Below are 23572 nucleotides of genomic sequence, written 5' to 3'. Positions count from 1 at the left end.
GTAGCTTCCCCTTCCAGGCCACTTGGGCTGTTTCATTTCCAAGTGCTCTGAAGTGGCTTTTCCTAGCACCCAGGAGGGCAGATTTCCAGGAAATGTGGGGGGTGGGGGGCAGGGGGAGGGGTAGATGCCAGCCTGCCTCAGTGGTACAGCAGCAGAGAAACTATTAACCAATTCAATGAGTCACACCAGAGCCTCTCCAGGGAGCTCTGGGTCTCCATCCAGTGGGGTGAGAGGTGGGCTCTCCTGTGGGCGCTCTTTTCTCAGGGAAGAGTTGTTCCTTATATCTGCCTTTCCTCTGAGCTCTCATTACTTTGCTAGCCCTAATCTCCTGTGACTCTGTCATGGTTAATAATTCCTTGCATCGCACTATTCCTCACACACCGCTGGGCGCTGGTGAGGCCCCGTGGTCGGCAGAATCCTGCCGTCTGCGCACCCAGAACCGGGAAGCAGAGCCCTTCTCTCCTGAGATATCTCTCCAGTACCCTTCGGTGCCAAGGGACAAAGGGAAAATATTGAAAGGTTCCAGCACCATTTTCAAGAACAGGCAAAAATGGTGTTTGGAGCTGAGAGGCAATGAACTGATAACCGACAAAAACTCAGATGTCCAACGGTGGCAGAAAGGGACAGAAGTTGTGCTATATTCAAGCGATGGAACGCTAGACAAGGATGAGAACGAATGAACCGATATTTACAACACGGAAGATGCGCGCAACACAGTGTTCAGTGAAAGAAGCCAGACAAAAAGGGACACTCTCTGCATGATTCCATTTGTATAAAATTCAGACACAAGCCAAGTGAGTCTTGGCTTTCAAGGAAGGGTGGTGGTTACCTCTGGTGGGTGTAGTAACTGGGAGAGCGGGCGGTGGTGACAGTGAGAAGCGATGTTCTAGATCCTGGTTTGGGAGCTTGGTTACTTGGGTGTGTGTACTTTGTGAAAACCCCTCAAGCTCTGTGCGTATGATTTAAGCACTTGTACATATGCACATGTATGTGCACATTTATTTATTATAGCTCAACAGAACTGACTTGAAAAATGAGAGGTTATTTCCACACCCGTGTTCATTGCAGCCCTGTTCACAATTCCTCAGTCAGGCGCTGTAATGATCTCCTTCTTACAGGAGAGGAAACGACATGCAGAGAACAGACATCACTTACCTGAGGCCACAGAGCCAGTACACAGAAAAGGCAGGATTCAAGCCAGGCGGGCTGGCATCTGGGTGGGTCCTCTTAACCTTAGCTGCACTGCCTTTGTCCGGGTCTGGATGGGAGCATCCAAGTGGGGTCGGGACAGCCACCTGGAACCAGATACACTTTGCCCGCTCTGACCAGATGCCCGTGAGGAAGGCTGGCTGTGTGCCTCCTATTTTATTATTGAAAGATCAGGCCACAGAGGCCTGGGCAGCCCACAAGAGGCCTCTCCCTCGGTGCTCAGGTAGGGGTGCTGTTTGAGTCTGATCTTGACTGAGGCGGTGGGAAGCTCATGTGCCCCGGGTCCCCCCGGTGACTGGCAGGCTTGGTTTTCCTGGTCCCTGTATTCCTTGGGGAACGAGGTCCCTCTGGCTCCCATGGGTGGGGCTGTTTATGTAGAAGAAGTCAGGTCAGGTCACTAGTCAAAGTTAACACAAAAAAGTGGGAGGGAGGAGACAGCCCATAATACCAGCCCAGGTCCTAAGCTCCTCGTGGCCTCGGGAACATGGCTGTCCTGTGGTTTGTGCTCCCAGAAGCCCTGGGCACCTGCTTCCTGGGGGTCTTTATCTGGGCTGTCTTGGAGCTCTTCCTCACCTCGGATGTCCCCCCTACTCTGCAACCTCCTGCCAAGTTCAGTTTCTGCGTGCATGTCCTTCTCCGCGATCACTCTGCTGAGTCTGTGCTCAGGCCCTGTCATGGGCTGGGGCTCTCTCTCTCTCTCTCTGTACCTTGCCCCTCCTTTCCCTCTTTCATTTGCCTTCCCTCTCTCTCTTCAGACTCCGCCAAGAGAGACAGACTTTGCCATTCAGTAAGCTCTCTGTATCTGTGGGTTCCGCATCCATGGATAGAGGGTTGACTGTAAAGGGACTGAGCATCTGAGGATGCTGGTGTCCGTGGGGGTCCTGGAGCCCATCCCCCACAGATACCGAGGGACAGACTGTACTCTCTTTTGTATCTGCTATTCTGTTTCCCTCCCTCTTTCCTTCCCATCCTTCCTCTCACCTCCTTTCCTGCCTTCAACACCAAACATTTGCTGAATGCCAATCACCAGGCTCGTTTCTGAGGATCCCCATCCCAGACCGCTTATAGCCTGGCAGTGAACGAGCCTGCGCAGCCGCAGTATTTTCCACCCTCAGTGCACTTCATGGCATACAGGCGTTTTGCCCCTGCCTCGGCTGTGGGCACCTGGAACGCAGGGACCACCTTATCCATCCTTGCAAGCCCAGCCCCCAGCCCAGGGCCTGGCACCTAGCAGGTGCCTACTCACCATTTGCTGATCAATCACCAGGGAGTTCACCCAGCATGTCAGAGTGGCCCCCCAGCCGGGCTCTGAGCAGGGATTTGGAAACAGCATTTAGAACGGCATACGCCCAGAGCAGCAGAGTTGAAAACAACAGTTTGGCACCGAGTTAAGAAGCGGGCAACTTGACTTAACCACAGTGTCCCAACCCTGGTGGAGACCTGCTTGCAGCCAAACCGTTCACACTGATGACCTGCGGGGAGAGCAACTGTCCCAGGAGGGGAGGAGGAGGCCAAGCTCACTCGCTGGCTGTGTGAGTCTGGGCAACTTACTTCACCTCTCTGTGTCTTGGTTTACTCATCTGTGAAAGGGGAACAATTGTATCTCTCCGCTCAGGTTGGTAAGAGGATTAAGATGCCAGGTGATATGTTCGATGATATTTGGTAAATAAATACATTTGGTAAATAAAGAAAATGTGTTTTTCTGTGCTGCTGGAACGTTTTCCCATGGATGTGGGTGACCCTCAGAGAAACAAACGAGTCTCATTCATAATTACACACGTGCTGCCGACCCAGGGAGGCGGCTGAGCGGGTAGCACTCCCATCTCTCTTGCTCATCCTGGCCATGCACTTCGCTGGAGGTCGGGCTGTCTCAAACCAGGGGCTGCAATCTGTATGCAATTACAGGCTAGTTTGAGGCCCCAGGACTGAAAATGAGGGCCTCAGATGTTCAGGCAGCCCAGAAAAACTGAGATCGTTCCTGTGTTTCGTCTACAGGGTAGCCCACAGCCAAGCCTCTGCTGGGCAGCCACCTGGGCTGCTCAGGGGGAGCTCTGAGATGGGTGTGTGCTTGGCTCTGGAGGGTGAGTTCAGCTTGTGACGTACCGTCCTGGTCCCTCCAGCCTTTCCAGGACACACTGCTCATCACGGGGTGACGTGGGTGAGGATGACGATAGCCAAGTGGGGAATGTTCACTTGGTTCCAGAAGACAGGTAGACATGAGAGGGACAAGAAATGTAAGAAGAGTGGGGGAAACCTAAAAAAGATTTTATGGCCCAGAAATCAGGTGTCTAGTTTTGGTGTCAGGCAACCTTGGGGCTGAGCCCTGAATCTCCACTTGCTAGTTTTGTGGACTAATGTCTTTGAGACTCTATTTTCTCCCCTAAACAAGGAGGGTAGCAAGAGATGCTTTTTATAGGGGTGATGTGGGAATTAAATGAGAAATGCATTTCAGTTGCCCGGCACAGTGATGGGCACTTAGAAAAGGTGCCGTAAACACAGATAATTAGTGGTATATATTATATCAAATCCCCGCAGGCAAAGATATAGCATCTCCTAAAATTATCCATTTAAAAGTGGTTATGAATGATTTCAGCCTCACTAAAAGACAGGAGGACTAAGATAGCAAATGCTACTGACTTGATTTTAAAGGGCAGGCTGCTAGAATATTTTGTAAAAGAGTTTCAATATCCGTCTGAAATTCTGGACTTCAGGAATTCTTAAACTATCGATGCTCCTGTTTATTCTGCAACTAATACATTCTTATAAATAGTAACAGTAACATTTTATAATACTACACTTCTACTATTTAAATATATATATTATAACATTTATGTAAATAATAATTTATAATATCAAAATATAATATTTACATATATAATATATTTATAATATATAAACAATGTTTACTTATAATGTTATAAATAATAATATGTAATCATCAATTTTTTTTTTCACTTGCCTCTGTCCTACGTTACCAGCTCTGGAAAATGTGGACTCACTGTTGAAGAAACATCAAACCAAACCAAATCTGACTTCCTGGATGTTGATGAATGATTATCACTAGATGCTGGGAGTGGCTTCCTTAGGGGTGGCTCACGTGGTGGCGAAACAGGTCCCCTGCGCCTCGCTGGTCACCTTGCTGTCCTCCAAGTCAAGCAGGGACATGGTGGTTTTGTTGGAGTCCCTTTCCGAGGAGTCTCAGCCTTGGCAGCAGGGTAGCTGCGGGGTGGGGTGGGGTTGTCTCCCTGGAGGCGATGCCCTGGGGCATCCCACACGCTGTAGGGCAAGACCAGTGGGTGTCAGCAAGAGAGGAGCTCACCCTTGCCAAGACCCACCAGCGACACATTCCACACGGTATTAGTTACATCTAATCCCCAAGCTTCGCCCTCAGGGATGGGAGACTCCATTCTTCTGGTCTATAAATGAGGAAAACTGAAGCTCAGAGCAGGTAATGCCTAAGGCCTTCCAAGTAGTTGGTGGTAGATAAAGCTAAGTCTTGAATCCAAATCTGCTTGACTCCAGAACACGAGCTCTCTCTAGTTGGACGGTGGAGAATGTAAGTCCTGCAGCTGACTCGCTGACAGCGAGGCACTTGACCTTGGAATGCCTCAGTTTCCCTATCTGTAAAATGGAGCTGATAACTGTGCTTGACTTAGAAGGGTCCCTGAGATGGTTAAGCAAGGTAACAATCTAAATCACTTGGGCCAGTATTGGCATGTTGTGGGTGACTAGTAAGTGCCAGCTATTCTCACTATGTTCACTGTTACCACCCCGGGCTGTTTGCTTTATAGTAAAAACATACAGTCAGTGCAGGATCCGTGGAAGAGATAATCCAAAATCGCTGGAATGCTGTTAGTGCATGTGACATGATGCCATGTGACTATAGCTCATGAAATAGTCGGATATTTGCTTGTTTATTACTAGAGTGAATGTATTAGTCTAAAAAAAAATGGACTTCTTTTCACATTCAGCAAACATATAGCCCTGGTGCCGTTGCTCCCTCCTCCTGAGCCCATGGCGACACCCCTAACTGACCCCGTTACTTGTTTCTGTTGGACACAAATGTGACTTAAGGATCTGTCATAACCCAGGGGGACTGTGATACCCAGGTGGTGAACCGTCTTTGCCATCTCAGGCTGGGAGCCAAAGAGAGCGAGGTTGCCAGCCAAGCTTTGTTCAATTCAGTGTCCAACCACTCAGCCCACTTAGCTCTTTGGCAAATTCATACCATTATTCAGCCAAGAGATTTTGGGGCGAAATTCTAAAAATCCAACCCTTTGTCTGGACACACCCCAGAGCCTGGTGTTCCCTGACAAGCCCCGGGTCCACGCCGAGGAGGCAGAGGAAAAATGGCAAAAGCATCCTGGCAGTTACAAGCGGCAGGAGTCACAGACCATCCAGGTGGATCCTACCCTCTCCTGACCTCTCCCTTTCTTCCTCTTACCTCTAACAGGGGGATATATTGGAGAAGTTGGGAATTTGCTCCACGCCCAGATTCATCCAGCTTTTCCAAGACAGCATGAGAATAGAGGAGGACCCCAGACTTGTGGTAACCAACCTACATTTTGGGACCACACCCATGAGGCTGTTCCAGCTCAAGGAGGCCTCTGCCAGCCCCCGGCGAGGCATCATTTTCTTCCACGGAGGGGGCGCGGTCTTAGGGAGCCTGTGGAAGATGCTTCCTGGCAGCTTTGTAAAGGAAGAGCCCCATCTTCATGCACGATTTTGCCTCCCCCCTTTCACAAGAACCTTGTCGGAGAATCAGCTGCTGGAGATTTTTATAGGGAGCCCAGACCAAGGGCATTGGGCTCAAGTCAGCAGATGGTATGAAAATATTCTTTTCTATGCTGTGACGGTCTTGGTCAAGGAGAGGGTGGTGAAGGGCGTCAGGGGGCTTTATGGCCCTGCAGTGTTGACTCCTCTCCCCTCCCTCACCACGCACAGCCATGGCCTGGTCCTGAATCTTCTTCACCCACAGTATTTCCCAAACCCTGGCATTTCTCTCAGGCTCTGTCAGACCACTGTGATCTGACGCCACCTGCATCCCCTGACCCCCACATCCCAGCAACTGCTCGCCCCCTTCACCCCTCGCCCCTCACTGTCTGATGCTCATTCAGCATCCAGAAAGGTCTCTTAGAAATGCAAGTCAGAACTTGTCAGTCCCACACTGTGACTTTCCAGGATCCTGAGATGACACCAAACTCCTCCCCACAGCTGGCCGGTGCTGCTGGCCCTGGAGACCTCTCTGACCTGGTCACCCGGGTGTCCCGCCTCCCACAGTGATCCACTGTGCTGCAGCCACACTGCCTGTCTCTCTGTGCTTCGGACACCCTGGCTCCTTCCCGCTCTGACTCTCCTGCACTGACTCAGCCTCCAAAGTTGTCCCTTCCCTCCCCACTCTGCATGGCTGGCGACCCCTCGTTTGTTCTTCCGGTCTGATCTCAAATGTCCCTCCCCAGAGAGACCTCCCTGGACATCTGACCTAAAAGAGCCCGCCCTGCCCACTCTCCTGCACTACCCTAACCGCGGCCCCCGCCTCCAGCCCTGCCACCATTCTTTAAAATTTTCTTCATGACACTTGTCACAATCTGAACTCATCTCGTTCCTCCACGTGCTTCCTTATTTACTATCTGCCTTCCCCGACTAAACATGGAAATTCCAAGAGTGCAAGAAAGACTTTTATCTTGTTTGTTGCAGTATGCCCAGGGCCAGGCCCATGGTTTTATTTTTTGAATGAATGTACAAATGCGTGAATACATAGATGGATTGATGGGTGAATAATTGGGTGAAGGGATATTTTCATGAACCAAAGAACAACTAGGTGGATGGACGGAGGTTCATACGTGAGAAAATAAACCCCACATTAAGAGGTGGGCTTTTCCCGGAATAGAACTTCCCTGAGACGAGGGTGTGCTGCCACCTGGTGGTGGAAATGTGATATCTGCATTTGCTGCCCTGATTCTCTCCCCTTTCCGGGTTAGTTATGAACATCGCCCACCTACTGGCCCCACCTTTGCCCAAGGTCACGCTTCCCTTTCAGAGGCCCCCAGGAGCACCCCATTCGCGGGCTGAGACTGTTACCCTTCCTCTGTGGAGGGAAGATGCTACTTCCAAAAGTAAAACCAGGGCTCACTCAGCAAATGTTTACTGAGCACCTACTTTGTGTCGAACCCTCCCTGATACAGGCGACAGTGTGGAGAGGCCCTCGTGGGGCCGGACAGTGAGAGAGAAACAAACGAGTCGGGTAATTTCACATCGTGAGAGTGCAGGGCGACGGAACAAAGAATGACCCGGTGCTGCTTCAGTTCCTCCAATCAGAGGAAGCCTCTTCCAGAAGGCAGAGTCTGAGCCGGGTCTCACCCGATGAGGACCAGTCGACCCTACTGAGGCCAGGAAACTGTGCTCTAAGCTGCCAGGAACAGGGGGAGGCAGGCGAGGCTCTTGCCTTGGGCTCCATTTAAAGGGGCACCCAAACCCCCAGCAATCAAGATCAATATTTCTGTGCAATATTAAAAAATCAGTATTAATGTAAAAAAACTAAGATGAACAATATATCAAATATACCAACGTTTATCTAAAAGCAGGTTCCCACAGGGCCAGGTAAGTTGTGCAAAAGCAAAGTATGGTCTTGTCTATTTAAAATTTTGATACGTTGTTCTTTTTTTTTTTCAATTTTGTTTTTTATTGAAGTGTAGTTAATTTATAATGTTACTTTCAGGTGTACAGCAAAGCAATTCAGTTATGCATATACATACATAAATATATTTTTCAGATTCTTTGCCTTTATATGTTATTAAAAGAAATTAAATATAGTTCCCTGTGCTGTACAGTAGGTCTTTGTTGTTTATTTATTTTATATATAGTAATGTGTATCTGTTAATTTCAAACTCCTAATTTATTCCTCCCCACCGCCGTTTCCCCTTTGGTGACCATAGTTTGTTTTCTATGTTTGTGAGTCTATTTTTGGTTTGTAAATAAGATTTGTATCATTTTGTTTTTAGATTCCGCATATAAGTGATGTCATGCGATGTTTGTCTTTGACTTAACTTCACTTGGTATGATCATCTTTAAGTCCATCCATGTTGCTGCAAATGGCGTTATTTCATTCTTTTTTAATGGCTGAGTAGTAGTCCATTGTTGATATGTTGTTCTTCACAGATACTTTTGACATTCATTTTGATTCCTTAAAATATTGCACCAAAGTATTATTTGTCTTGGTTACCGAGTGTTTTGATGCCTCTTAATTTTGCACCCGTGGTAAATGCCTTGCTCACCTCCCCCTGGTTCCAGCTCTGTCAAGTCTAAGCAGGCTTGTGGAGAAACAGGAACTCTCATTCTCTGCTGGTGTGAATGCAAAATGGTACAGCCGCTTTGGAAGACAGTTTGAAAGTTGCTTACAAAGCTAAATACTTTTACCATATGATCCAGCAGCTGCATTCCTTGGTATTTACCCAAATGAATTGAAAACTTATGTCCACCCCCAAACTCAGTGCATGATGTTTACAACATCTTTGTTCATAATTGCAAACTTGGAAGCAAGCAACATATTTTTCATGGTAAGTGGATAAATAATACATCTAGACAACAGAATATTATTCAGTTCTAAGAAGAAATGAGCTTTCAAGGCATGAAAGGACACGAGGAACCTTAAATGCATATCACTAACTGAAAGAGGCCAGTCTGGAACGTCCACATGCTGTATTATTCCAGCTATCTGCCATTCTGGAAAAGGCAAAACTATGGAGACGGTGGAAGGACTAGGGGTTGGCAGCAACTGAGGGGAAGGAGGGATGACTAGGGACAGCACAGAGGACTTTAGGGCAGCGGAACTACTTGGTGTCATGGCGGATATATGTCACTATACAAAACCCAGAGAAAGGACACCACCAAGAATGAACCCTAGTGTAAAGCAGAGACTCTGGGTGATAAAGATATTTCAGTGCAAGTTCATTTGTTATAACAAAGGTACCACTGTGGGCAGCACTGTGTGCAATAGCCAAGACATGGAACCAACCTAAATGTCGACATATGACTGGATAAAGAAAGTGTGGTATATTTATACAATGGAATACTACTCAGCCATAAAGAAGACTAAAATAATACCATTTGCAGCAACATGGATGGACCTAGAAACTGTCATTCTAAGTGAAGTAAGCCAGAAAGAGAAAGAAATACATATGATATCATTCATATGTGGAATCTAAAAAAAAAAAAAAAAAGGAAACTATGAACTCATCTACAAAACAGAAACAGACTTGAAGACTTAGTGAACAATCTTATGGTTACTGGAGAAAGGGGGTGGAAGGGGATAAAACTGAGAGTTTGAGATTTACAAATGTTAGCCACTATGTATAAAAATAGATTTTAAAAAGTTTCTTTTATATAGCACAGGGAACTATATTCAATATCTTGTAATAACCTTTAATGGAAAAAATATGAAAACGAAGATATGTATGTTTATGCATGACTGGGACATTGTGCTGTACACCAGAGATGACATGTTGTAATTTATGGTACTTCAGTTTAAAAATAAGGTACCACTATGGTTTCGGATATTGATAGTGGTAGATGTTGCACACGTGTGGATACAGGGGATATACAGGAACTGTCTTTACTTTCTGTTCAACTTTGCTGTGAACCTAAAACTGCTCTAAAAAAACGAAGCTTATTAATTAAAAAATAATGGGAAAAGGTTACACAGGTTTGCTTCCTTATAAAAGATTTGAGTTCCCTAAGGTCAAGGTTTCTAAACTGTGAATGCAAATCTGCTATATTTATACCATCAGCCTGGAGCTTCAGAGGCAAGGAGAATCAGTGCTAAGATGAAGTTCATTCTGTGTGCTGTGCTATAAGTAATAAAAGTTTTTGCATCTGAGCAAGGTATCTTATGCTTTCTGACAGTATCCATGAAATAGGGACAGGCTAATTTGTTAGTTTCCAAGCAGGATAAAATCTCAGACCTATTTCACAGTTCTTGATATGCCCTTTACATTTTTCCTTCACCATCTGGAACAATGGTAAGGTTTGTCAGTAGAGAACGCTGGAGGAATATTAAAAAAAAGGATGGGTCTCTCTTCCCAGTTCTGACGTGCTCCTCTGGCCACCCTTGCAGTTCGTGGATTCTCCTGAAGGGTGCAGTTTCTCCAGCATATGAGTCCTGCTGTGAATGGCTGCTCCAGTGCTGGGCTCCCACAGTACACAGCAAACGGACAGCAGCTCCCTTGGTACCAGTGAGGCATTTTTACAGCAGAATGCTACTAACAAGGCATTTTCCCATGACTGACTTCCTTTGCACTCCTTCCAGTTAGCTGTGGCCATGGTCCTAAAATAAGGTCTGGATCTTGCCTTGGGAGTTGTGGCTGTTCATTACGTCTGTGATTCTTGTCTCTGTCTCCTGGTCGGACCCTGACTAATGCAGCATATAAGGTACCTGCCACATTCTGCTCAGAGGATCTAATCAGCACAGTGTCATCAACGTAGTGGCCCAGTGTGACGTTGGGTGGAATGTCATAATCGTGATCTCTACCACCATACACTTCCTGTAAAAGTAGGAGAATTGGTAAAGCCCTGAAAGGAGACTATAAAGTATACTGTTGACCCTCCCAGGTAAAGGCAAATGGCTCTGAAATTCCTTACAAAGTGCTATGGGGAAAAAGGCATCACTCAGGGCAGCAGCTGCACGCCAAGTGCCGGGAGTTGTGTTTGTGCGCCCCAGTAAAGGCATGCAGCTGGCCGAGCAGCTGCAGTTGGAGTCACTGCATGCGTAAGTTGAGGATCATCCTTTTTCCAAGACCCGCCTGACGTCCGTGCGTTCCGAGCTGGCCGCTTTAACTCGGGGTGTGCTAGGTGCTTTGCTCACGTCTTTTATGGTGGCAGTAATCTCTGTGGGCCCCTGCGGGATGTGGTTTTCTATCTTGGTGTGGAGGGGAAGAGCCAGGTCTTCCAGTTAGCCCTTCTGACCCCTGACCCTCCTCTCTGTGGTCAGAGAGCCAGTGTGGGAACGTTGCCAGTTTCCAAGGATGCCCATTCCAGTCGTACACTCAGGAACCAGGGATACAAGTGCCTGAGTCTGTGCACCGGTGGGCCCCCCTGAGAGCTGGACCTGAGGCAAGACTTCTCCCGTCGTCTGACCGCAGCCAGCCTGCACTTTTGGGGCAGCACCAGGGTCAGTTACGAGGCAGAAAGAGAAGGGAGAGTGATGGGCAAGAGCCTTTACTGTGGTTTCCATGGCAAGGAACAGGGGAGGCAGGGCGAGGAAGCTTAGCGTTGGCTACTCTGAATGATTTCGGTGGGCTCTGCCCTTAGTCGTCTGGCACCCGGCCCCGGGGGTGATTAGGGCAGGTGGATGGTGGCCCAGAGTGTGACAGCTGGTCAGAGGAAGTGGTTGGGGGTGTGGGCTCTGGATGGGCTGGTTTGCATTTGAAAAGTTTACTCACAGGTGAGTTTAGTGTCTTTAGGGATTGGCTAACCCCGGGAAGGGGAGTCCCTTTTGGGTCAGCAGGGTCCTAAATGTCAAAGCGTCAGAATACAGAAAATTAAAAAACAAAAACAAAAACATGGTTACTATAGGAGCAACCATGAAGCAATGCCTTAACCCAAGAAGATCAGGTCAATGGGACAGGAGAGGTGAGCATGTGGTGGGTGGATGCCTTGCACCCCAGGGTTTGTTCCTTCTCATCCAGGCTGAACTGGCACCCAGGCCAGCTCTCCAATCTCTGATTTTGCAACTGAGAGAAGAGCCACAGGGTACCGGGTGTAACATCTCCCAGGTTCCCCAGTCTCCCAGGAGCCCAGCCAGGGTATGGGCTTGTCAGCCAGAAGGGCCCCCTGTGGCCATCTCCTGACCAGGGCGGTGGGATTCAGCACTGCCTCCCCTGGGACCCGGGGCCAGGGTTCCACTCCTTCAGGGTCAGGGCCTCCCCAGGTATAGACCTGACACTTAATATGGGGACACTTTGAATTTGCCAGAGCTTCTGCCAGCAGGGGAGACACAGGCCCTGGAGCTACCCTGCAACATATAAGGTCACGGGTCTGCAGGGCAGAGAGTCACGCTAAGTCTTCTCTAGGTGACAGGTTTACCTCTGCTCACTGTCAAGAAACAAGAGCACATTCATCTTTCATCCAGTAAACATTAATCAGGCACCTGTCCTTCACAGAGCTCTCTGCTGAATGCAGGGCCCAGGGAGGGGTAATCTGGAAATAAGTGGCAGGAAGGCCGAGGCCTTGCCCGCCCAATCCTGGGACAAGACTCAGGAAATCATCTGTCCTCAGGACAACCTGAGAAAGAAAGTGCAAAATTGGACCATTTCCAGTTTTTTTTTTTTTTTGAAGTATAGTCAATTACAATGGGTCCACTTCTGGTGCACAGCACAATGTCCCAGCCATGCATATACATACGTATATTCATTTTCATATTTTTTTCCATTAAAAGTTATTACAAGATATTGAACATAGTTCCCAATATTTTAAAATAAAAATCCCGGAGCCAAGGTCAGTGCTGAATACAGTCCTACAGTTTCCAGGTTATGAAGGTAGAGCAGTCGAGTTTTATATCATTCAGCAAATATATATGGAGCCCAGACTCTGGGCCAGGCCCTGCTCGAGGTTCTGGGGATACGAAGATGAATGAAAAGGACAGAAATCTCCCCTGGGGTTTACCTGCTGGTGGGTAGATGGACAAACAAAGAGCTTACCCAGCAGCCCACTAAAACAGACGTGTGCTGGGTGGGGCAGGGCGCTGTGGAGGAGGAGACAAGTAGGGGGTGAAAATACCTCGCCTGGGACAGCCCTGATGAGAGGAGGCCCTTCAAGCAATTGCTGGAGGAGGTGAGGGAGTGAGTGAGGCACATGAGCGTCTTGGGGGAAGGGTGGTCCAGAGGGGAACCCTTCTGACAAGGAGGCCAGTGTGGCCATAACAGAGCAGGCAAGGGACAGGGAAGGAATGGCGAGACGGTGGGGAATCGTGCAGGGCCCTGAGGATATTCTAAGGCCTTTGGTGTCTCCTTGAATGAGCTGCAAAGCCACCAGTATAGACACGCCAACTCGAGTCAACTCCCTGTGCACGGCCTTTGAGCAGATGACTCTGCAGAATAATGGAATGATCTCCCTCATTCTGTCTCAGCCACAGCTGGCTACAGAGCTCATCAACTGATTTCCATGGGGCATTTGTGGCCACCAGGTCCCAGTCTCACCCTTTCCATCTTCAGGAATCACATTACCGTGGGCTTACGTGGACTTGTAGCGTTGAGCATGGTCTCTGTCACATTTGGAGAGTGTCATGCTCAGTTCCTTCCAGGAACACGGCGGATGTTCAAGAAATTATGGGAAAGGCCACTATCCTTTGTGGAGGGCATGCTATGGTAATTTCCATAAATAAATCTATTTCATCCACCTGGAAACCCTTTGAGGTATATTTAATTATTCCTTTTGTTGATGAAGCAACTGGGATGAAGGGTGTCACTGATTGAGCCACAGCCACACAGCTTCAGGCAGAAGTGGGAGTTGAATACAGGTCTTTCCATCTGCAAATTCTCTGCTACGAAGGACTTGAATCAAAGGCAAATCCACTGGGCTGTGCTGTGGACAATGTGGGCAGGAAGGGGCCCGTGAAGGCAAAAGTGCTGAGGGTCCCTGAAAGTCATCGTGCGGCCGCGGGTCTAGAAAAACAGTGGCCTTCCCCAAACGTTTGTTGAATGAACGGATAAAGAAATAAATGAAGACACCAAAGTGCCTTGGAAGTGAGGTACTGGATAGTTAGAATTGAGCTGAGAGCCAGCATAGAATCAGGGCTGAGTGGGTCAAGGTGGTTTTGTACAGAGGCCAAGAGGAAATTCTATCCAATAAGAAGGACTCACTCCCTTTTCCTCCTTATGCACATCTACCTTACTTCTTAGAGCTTTATGAGCGGCTTCTGATAATCACGTGCAAGCGGGGAAAACCAGCTGAAGGCATGTCCGAAATGGTAGCTTTATGTGTGCAAAGCCCTCGTGTGAGACAAGCAGCAACTCTGGGCAGCACCAGCTGGGTGGCAAGCATCGCTTCATCCAGCAACCAATCAGTGGTCTCTCTCTCCATCCCCCTTTCAAATGGGGACATATTTTTGAAAAGCTGGGAATTCGCTCTGTGCCAAGATTTGTCCATTTTGTACATGACAGCATGGAAATAAAGACGGACCCTCAACTACACCCGTGAGGCTGTTCCCACCCAAGGTCACGTCCCCACCCAAGGTCACGTCCCCTAGCACCAGCGAAGCATCCTCTTCTATCCTGGAGGAAGCAGGGTATTTCAGAGACTGGGTAAGGCGCTTCCCTTGCTCAGCTTCATATAGGAAGAGCCTCAATTGCTGGCACGTAGTAGGTACTCAATATGTACCTGTCTGATGGATGAATAGGAGATTGAATGAGCAGCATCTCCTCCCAGCCTATCCTCTTCACTGTCCCTTGACTCAATTCCTCCACGGAATCAGGCCAACTAGAATTATTTATCAGCAGGTCCAAAATTCCTTATCTGCAATTTCAATATCCAGACAGTTGGGAAATCTGAGAATTTTTTCACAGCTTGTTTGGTGGTCCTATCTGACCTGAGCTCATTCTTTGGCATATTCAGATTTAAATTGGGATGAAGGTACTTACTGCCCTTATTGTTCACTTATGTGAATGTTCATAGATTTGCTGCAGAACTATTAATGTGTGTAATAGTGGAGTTACTTTCCCGTGTCCTGCTGGAATGGTATGTACTCTACGGTTTAGGCACCACTCAAGTTATCTCATTATAGGTATTAAATGATCAGAAACACAGGAAATCACAATGAGATGTCACTGTACTCCCATCAGATTGGCTAAAATAAAAAATAACATTAACATCAAATGTCGGCAAGGAAGCAGAGAAACTGAATCGCTCATTCGTTGCTGGTGGAAGTGTCAAATGCTACAGCCACTCTGGAATATCTAACAATAGAGGTGGGCAGAAATATATAGCTTCAAACATATACCTATAAAAACCTGGATTTGCTGAACAGAGTCAGCATTTGATGATCCTGGCTTTTAGATCTTTCTTTCCCCTGTCCCCGCCAGCAATTAGCATAGTTTCTTTTAAATTCTCGTCAGCTCATTAACCTTTGTTTTAACAACCAAGCTCCAAGCAACTTGAGCAAAAGGCTCTGTCTTACAAGTAGTACCTTTTCCCTTTACCAAGCTCCAGCTCCCCGTCAGTCTCTATTACAACCATTGTAGGTGGTCTGATGTTAATCCTGCTCTCTTATTAATGAAGGCAGTGGAGCCATGAAGGTGTAAAATGCCCTCTGTAAGAGGAAGCCCAGACCAGGGTCTACTCAGATGCTTATGCCAAAAAAATCAGAGATAGAAAATAAATATAAGCTTTGACATGAGAATGAAACCATTTGTTTTTGCCCTCTTTTCAACCATACAAATATTTATGGAATGTCTGTGGCATGTCAGGTACTGTCCTGGTTCTGGGATACAGGGCTGAGTAAAACCAGACTGAGTCTGTTGATCATCCTTTGTTTTCCAGATGTTCACCGTGAGCTGCGTGCTTATTTGTCTAAGGAGTGTGACTCTGTACTTCTGTTGACTGGGAGAGAGAGAGAGAGAAAGAGCGAGCGAGCAGTGGGTGAGATGCTGGTGGACAAGGAGTGTGCTGGGGGAAGAGGGGGCCCGGGTCTTCTTCTCTGAGTTCCACGCTGAGCTGAACTGACTTGCATACCCTGGCGTCAACCAGCAGCAGCAGACCGAGTCGTCTAGAAAAGGAGGAAATTTGGAAGGAATAGTTAGGTCAATTCAGAAAAAGAAGAGTGAAGACGAGGAATTTTCTCTACCTGATAGTAACAACTTGAACGCAAAGGTACAGTCACGCAAGTGGCACGCTAGCAGGGTAGGAACTGACAAACAGACCCGCAGGGCGGAGCAAAGGGCTCGGAAACGGACCTGACAGGTGATCGCGGTCCCTGATAAGTGATTGATAGGTACCCCATATCCATGAGGAAAAGATGGCTTGTTGAAGAGATGGTGTTGGCATTCCATTCAACTTAAGGGGAGAAATAAAGGTCGGCTGCTGCCTTATACTATAAACACTTTGTGTAGAGGTGGAATCCAGATGGCCTAAAAACCCAAGTAGGAGAAGTAAAACTATAAATCTACTAGAAGAAAATGTAGAAGGAGATTTCTGTGGCATTGCATTGGCAAACAACTTCTGAAATGAAACACAAAAAGCATAGTCCATGGGGTGAAAAATGGTATGGATCGGCTACACAAAAATTAAGAATTTCTGCTCAAAAGAGACACCGTAGAAAAGTCATCAGAAGATGAGAGTCTCAGAGAAAAAAACATGTGATGTCGGAAAGTAACAAGAGATGTCCAGAATACATAAGAGATTCCTGAAATGCAACAGAAAAGACAGAACACACCTGCCTAAAAGTGGATAAAGGATGTCAACAGGCAGCTCACAGAATGGGAAATAAAAGTGCTATGTGTGTATGAAAAAAATGGTCAAATCGATTCAGGGAAGATGGCGGAGTAGAAGGACACTCGCAGGTCACCCTCTCCCACAAATACACCAAGACCCACATCTACAGACCCACTCAGCCAACCAGAACACCTGTGGAACTCCGACAGAACATCGCCCTCTTCAAAAGATAAAGACGCCAAAAATTTGGTAGGAGAAAAGGAAAAAAGAAAGAACAAAAGGCAAAGCAGCGCGGGACGGGTCCCACGGGGAGGGAGCAGCGAGAGAGGACTGGCACTCGCTCGCTGGGTCTCCCCTCTCCAACTGAGAGGCCAGCGGGACGGAGGGGGAGCCTCCGAGGCTCGGATCTGTACAGAGCAGCCCTTGACTAACAGAACTAAGTTAAATGGGCACAGAGCATCCCCCCAACACCCAGCCTGAGACGCGGGCCGGCAGCCGCGGGCAGGGCCAGGCTGCACAAGCCGGATGGAGGACGGAAGTGGCTGCACGGAGGCAGCCCCGGGGGAACGCAAGGGGCTGCGCACCGTGGCTGTGGGTGCACAGGGCAGAACAACCTGGGCCCTCCATAAAACAGCAAGGTTGATGTGCTCTCGGGGGAAGGGTGCACACCCCCATGTCTGAAAACCCGCGGAAAGTTTTCGGGGGAAGAGAGGCGGGGCTCAGGCACAGCCGCCATATCCTCCGCGCTGAGCACCCAGGTGGGGGCGGGGGCGAAACCTGCATCCGCACCGAAGGGCTTAGCAGCCTCAAAGGCCAGACTGAGACTGGCCTGCAGCCCGGGGCAGATAGGAGCCTTCCATCCTGGTCCCTCAGAGAACTTGCTCCACAAAGACAAACAGGAGCTGGGTTTTGGCTCGGAGCAGGGACAGGGCTGTCCCTCGGTCTTCCCCGAGCCCACCCGCGGAGCGCCGACCAGGGCGGAGCGCGCAGCCGCACAGAGCAGCGGAGCTACCGTCGGCGCAGGTAGAGCGAGAGCGGCCCCCCGCCTTTCGGGCAGGAACACAGCCCCTGACCGAGGTGCTGGGAGGGGGCACGACCCGCCCTCCTACCTGGCCAGTCTGCAACATCTGACTGCGGCATCCGGAGGGGCAGCGACCCGCCCGCCCACAGCACAGAGCTGCACCTGACCCAGTGTTAGGAGGAGGCGCGATCTGCTTGCCGACAGGTGCTGGGAGCAGCACAGAAGAGGGCGCCAACGGAGGGCCTCTGAAAACAGCAAGCTGAGCTTCCAAAACAGGACGAAGACAGAAAGACTTCACATTAAAAGCACACAGACTCCAGGAGAACACCGACAACCCCCCCCCCCCCTTTTTTTAATCTGTTTTTACCTGTTCTATTTTCTATTACTCTCTTAATCTTTACTTCTTAATTCATTTCTATTTCTCTTGGGGTTTGATGTCCGCCTATTGATTAGACACAGGTTTCAAATACATCTATTCATCCCCCCCCCCTTTTTTTGTAAAGGTTTTAAAAGGACGTCTCAACCCGATTAATACTCTGCTTCAACTCACTCTTCTATTATTCATTATACACTGTTTTCAAACCCTCTTTCTCCCTTCTTTTAAAATTCTTTCTCTCTCTCTCTCTCTCTCTCTTATTTTTTTCTTTTTTTCCTAAGTTCTATTCCTAAATAGGCATCAGATAGATAAAATCCTTAAGGACCAAAATAAACAACTGATACTCCATAAACCACAGTGCCAGAGAGGTATGAGCAAGACGAAGAAGCAGAAAAACCTTTCCCAATTAAAAGAACAAGAGAAATCCCCTGAAAGAAAGATCAACGAAATAGACATCAATAGCCTACTAGATCAAGATTTCAAAAAAGGAGTGATCGAACTGCTGAAGGAATTAAAAGAGATAGTGTTTAGAGATATAAAATATGTCAAAAATGAAATTGAAGCTATAAAGAAGAGCCAAGTAGAATGGGTAAACTCATTGACAGAGATGAGGAATGATCTAATAGCTGTGCAAAGCCGACTAGATAATGCAGAGGAACGAATTAGTGATCTAGAAGACAGGGCAATAGGAAGCACCCATTCAGAAGAACTACAAGAGAAGCAAATAAAAAATAATGAAAATAGCATAAGGGACCTATGGGATAATATAAAGCGTCCCAATCTTCGCATAATAGGGGTCCCAGAAGGAGAAGAAAGATCAAAGGGGATCGAAAAGGTTTTTGAAGAAATCATGACTGAAAACTTCCCAAACTTAAAGAAGGAATCAGATATCCAAGTACAGGAAGCTCAGAGGGTCCCAAACAGGAAGAACCCAAATAGACCCACACCAAGACATATCATAATCAAGATGGCCAGAGTCAAGGATAAAGAAATGATTCTAAAGGCAGCAAGAGAAAAGCAAAGAGTAAGTTACAAGGGAACGCCCATAAGGCTCTCAGCTGATTTCTCTACACAGACACTACAGGCCAGAAGGGAGTGGCAAGATATATTCAAAGCCCTGAATGAAAAAAAGATGCAGCCTAGGATCCTTTATCCAGCAAGGCTATCCTTGAGGATAGAAGGAGAAATAAAGAGTTTCACAGACAAAAAAAAAAGCTGCAGGAGTTTAGCAACACTAAACCCATGCTAAAAGAAATATTGAAAGGGCTATTCTAAATAGAAAAGCAGCAGGATGCTACAGAAATGAGAAACACACAACTGGAAAGGTGATAACTCATGAATTACAAATAAAGTAAACATGAAATTATAAAAGAAGACATACAAATCACTGAGAGTGGGAGAGGGAGGCAGGGAAATATAAAATATTTTTTTCTTTCTTTTTAAAATTTTTTTAACAGTAGGATGGGTTTGAGATCATGTTACTATCAGTTTAATAAAAACAGTTATAGTAATGGGTTGATAGATGTACAAAAAAGGGTAACCACAAGCCAAAAATTTACAAAGGAGTCACAAAAATTAAATAAAATCCATGATAATACAAAGGAAAATTACCAAACCACAAAAGGAAGAAGAAAGGAACAAAGAGGATATACCAATTCAACTGCAAAGATAAGTTCAAAATGGCAATAAACACACATCTATCATTAATTACTGTAAATGTTAATGGACTAAATGCTCCAGTCAAAAGACACAGAGTGGCAGACTGGATAATAAAGCAAGAATCTTCAATATGCTGCATACAAGAGACCCACTTTAGGGAGAAGGACACATATAGATTGAGAGTGAAAGGATGGAAAAGGATATTCCATGCAAATGGAAAAGCCAAAAAAGCAGGTGTTGCAGTACTGATTTCAGACAAAATAGACTTTAAAACAAAGGCCATAAAGAAAGATAAAGAAGGACATTTTATAATGATTAAAGGAGTGATACAAGATGAGGATATTACACTCGTTAATATGTATGCACCCAATATAGGAGCACCTAAGTACATACAAGAATTACTAACAGAGATAAAGGGGGATATTGATGGGAATACAATCATAGTTGGAGATTTTAACACTGCATTAACATCACGAGACAGATCTTCCAGACAGAAAATAAACAAGGCAACAGAGAAATTAAATACTACAATAGAAAAACTAGATTTGGTGGATATTTTCAGAGCATTACACCCCCAAAAAATAGGATATACATTCTTTTCAAGTGCACATGGAACATTTTCCAGGATCAATCATGTACTTGGGCACAAAAGAAACCTCAACAATTTTAAGAAGATAGAAATTATCTCAAGCATCTTTACTGACCACAATGCCATGAAACTGGAAATCAACAACAGAGAAACAAAGGAGAAAAAAAAGGAAAGCATGGAGATTAAACAACATGTTAATGAAAAAACAATGGATCAATGAGGAAATCAAAGCTGAAATTAAAAAATACCTTGAGACAAATGATAATGAAAGCACAACCACTCAAAACCTATGGGACACAGCAAAGGCAGTGCTAAGAGGGAAGTTTATAGCAATACAGGCCTTCCTCAAAAAAGAAGAACAATCTCAAATAAACAATTTAACCCACCACCTGAATGAATTAGAAAAAGAAGAACAAAAAGCCCCAAAAAGCAACAGAAGGAAGGAAATAATAAAGATCAGAGAGGAATTAAATACAATAGAGATTAACAAGACCATAGAAAAAATCAACCAAACCAAAAGCTGGTTTTTTGAAAAAGTAAATAAAATCGACAAACCTCTGGCCAAACTTACAAAGAAGAAAAAAGAGAGAGCACAAATTAGCAAAATAAGAAAGGAAAATGGAGAAATTACAACAAACAAAATAGAAATACAGAATATCATACGAGAATATTATGAAAAACTATATGGAACCAAACTGGATAACCTAGAGGAGATGGACAAGTTTCTGGAAACATACTGTCCACCAAAACTGAATCAAGAAGAATCTGAACACTTGAACAATCCGATCACTAGAAAGGAAATAGAAATAGCAATTAAAAACCTCCCTACAGATAAAAGTCCAGGACTGGATGGCTTCACCGGGGAATTCTACCAAACATACAAAGAAGAACTCATACCAGTCCTTCTCAAACTCTTCCAGACGATTGAAAAGGAGGGAATACTCCCAAACTCATTCTATGAAGCCACCAACACCCTGATACCAAAACCAGGCAAAGACACTACAAAAAAAGAGAATTATAGGCCAATATCACTGATGAACATAGACGCCAAAATCCTCACCAAAATTTTAGCAAATAGAATCCAACAACACGTAAAAAAGATTATACATCATGACCAAGTAGGGTTCATCCCAGGGACACAAGGCTGGTTCAACATATGCAAATCAATCAGTATAATACATCACATCAACAAGAGAAAGGACAAAAACCACATGATCATCTCAATCGATGCAGAAAAAGCATTTGATAAAATTCAACACCCATTTATGATAAAAACTCTCGCCAAAGTGGGTATAGAGGGAACATATCTCAACATAATAAAAGCTATATATGACAGACCTACAGCCAGCATAGTACTCAACAGTGAAAAACTCAAAAGCTTCCCACTAAAATCTGGGACAAGACAAGGATGCCCACTATCACCACTCCTATTCAACATAGTCCTGGAAGTCCTAGCCACAGCAGTCAGGCAAGAGAAAGAAATAAAAGGGATCCAAATTGGAAAAGAAGAGGTAAAAGTGTCATTATATGCTGATGACATGTTACTATATATAGAAAACCCTAAAAGGTCCACACAAAAGCTACTAGAGCTGATTGAAGAATTCAGCAAGGTAGCAGGTTACAAAATTAATGTTCAAAAATCAGTTGCATTTCTTTACACTAACGATAAATCAACAGAAGAAGAAAGTAAAGAAACAATCCCCTTTAAAATAGCACCCAAAGTAATAAAATATCTGGGAATAAACCTAACCAAGGAGGTGAAAGAATTATACACAGAAAACTATAAACCATTGATGAAGGAAATTAAAGAAGACTTTAAAAAATGGAAAGATATTCCATGCTCTTGGATTGGAAGAATCAATATTGTTAAAATGGTCACACTGCCCAAGGCAATCTACAGATTTAATGCAATCCCTATCCAATTACCCAGGACATATTTCACAGAACTAGAAAAAATCATAATAAAATTCATATGGAACCATCAAAGACCTAGAATTGCCAAAGCATTACTGAAGAGAAAGAAAGAGGCTGGAGGAATAACTCTCCCAGACTTCAGACAATACTATAGAGCTACAGTCATCAAGACAGCATGGTATTGGTACCAAAACAGACATATAGACCAATGGAACAGGATAGAGAGCCCAGAAATGAACTCACAAACTTTTGGTCAACTCATCTTTGACAAAGGAGGCAAGAATATACATTGGAATAAAGACAGTCTCTTCAGCAAATGGTGTTGGGAAAACTGGACAGCAGCATGTAAAACAATGAAGCTAGAACACTCCCTTACACCATAGACAAAAATCAACTCAAAATGGATTAAAGACTTAAACATAAGACAAGATACAATAAACCTCCTAGAGGAAAATATAGGCAAAACATTATCTGACATACATCTCAAAAATTTTCTCCTAGAAGAAATAAAAGCAAGAATAAACAAATGGGACCTAATGAAACTTACAAGCTTCTGCACAGAAAAGGAAACCAGAAATAAAACAAGAAGAAAACCTACGGAATGGGAGAAAATTTTTGCAAGTGAAACCGACAAAGGCTCGATCTCCAGAATATATAAGCAGCTCATACGACTCAATAAGAAAAAAATAAACAACCCGATCCAAAAATGGGCAGAAGACCTAAACAAGCAATTCTCCAAGGAAGACATACAAATGATCAAAAAGCACATGAAAAAATGCTCATTATCACTAATTATCAGAGAAATGCAAATCAAAACTACAATGAGGTATCACCTCACACCAGTCAGAATGGCCATCATTCAAAAATCCACAAATGACAAATGCTGGAGAGGCTGTGGAGAAAGGGGAACCCTCCTACACTGCTGGTGGGAATGCAGTTTGGTGCAGCCACTATGAAAAACAGTGTGGAGATTCCTCAAAAGACTAGGAATAGACTTACCATATGACCCAGGAATCCCACTCCTGGGCTTGTATCCAGAAGGAAATGTACTTCAGGATGACACCTGCACCCCAATGTTCATAGCAGCACTATTTACAATAGCCAAAACATGGAAACAGCCTAAATGTCCATCAACAGGTGACTGGATAAAGAAGAGGTGGTATATTTATACAATGGAATACTACTCAGCCATAAAAACCGACAACATAATGCCATTTGCAGCAACATGGATGCTCCTGGAGAATGTCATTCTAAGTGAAGTAAGCCAGAAGGAGAAAGAAAAATACCATATGAGATCGCTCATATGTAGAATCTAAAAAACAAAAACAAAAACAAACAAACAAACAAAAACAAAGCGTAAATAAAGGACAGAAATAGACTCACA

At 45.5% G+C, this 23572-nt stretch overlaps 1 long non-coding RNA gene across 2 annotated transcripts in view; it reads left to right on the top strand.

Annotated features, from left to right (window-relative positions):
* The window catches only part of LOC123617551 (uncharacterized), a 39192-nt gene extending 23834 nt beyond the window's left edge, over positions 1-15358 (top strand). For both annotated transcript variants that reach the window (XR_012511447.1, XR_012511446.1), the window contains 2 exons: positions 5663-6033; positions 7395-15358. This is a non-coding gene — a long non-coding RNA (uncharacterized LOC123617551). The remainder of the gene's footprint in view (positions 1-5662; positions 6034-7394) is intronic.
* Positions 15359-23572: the final 8214 nt, after the last annotated feature.

This window comes from Camelus bactrianus, chromosome 13, assembly GCF_048773025.1.
Source record: "Camelus bactrianus isolate YW-2024 breed Bactrian camel chromosome 13, ASM4877302v1, whole genome shotgun sequence".
In the NCBI taxonomy this organism is placed as follows: domain Eukaryota; kingdom Metazoa; phylum Chordata; class Mammalia; order Artiodactyla; family Camelidae; genus Camelus; species Camelus bactrianus.
This window is presented reverse-complemented; position numbering and strand designations above follow the sequence as displayed.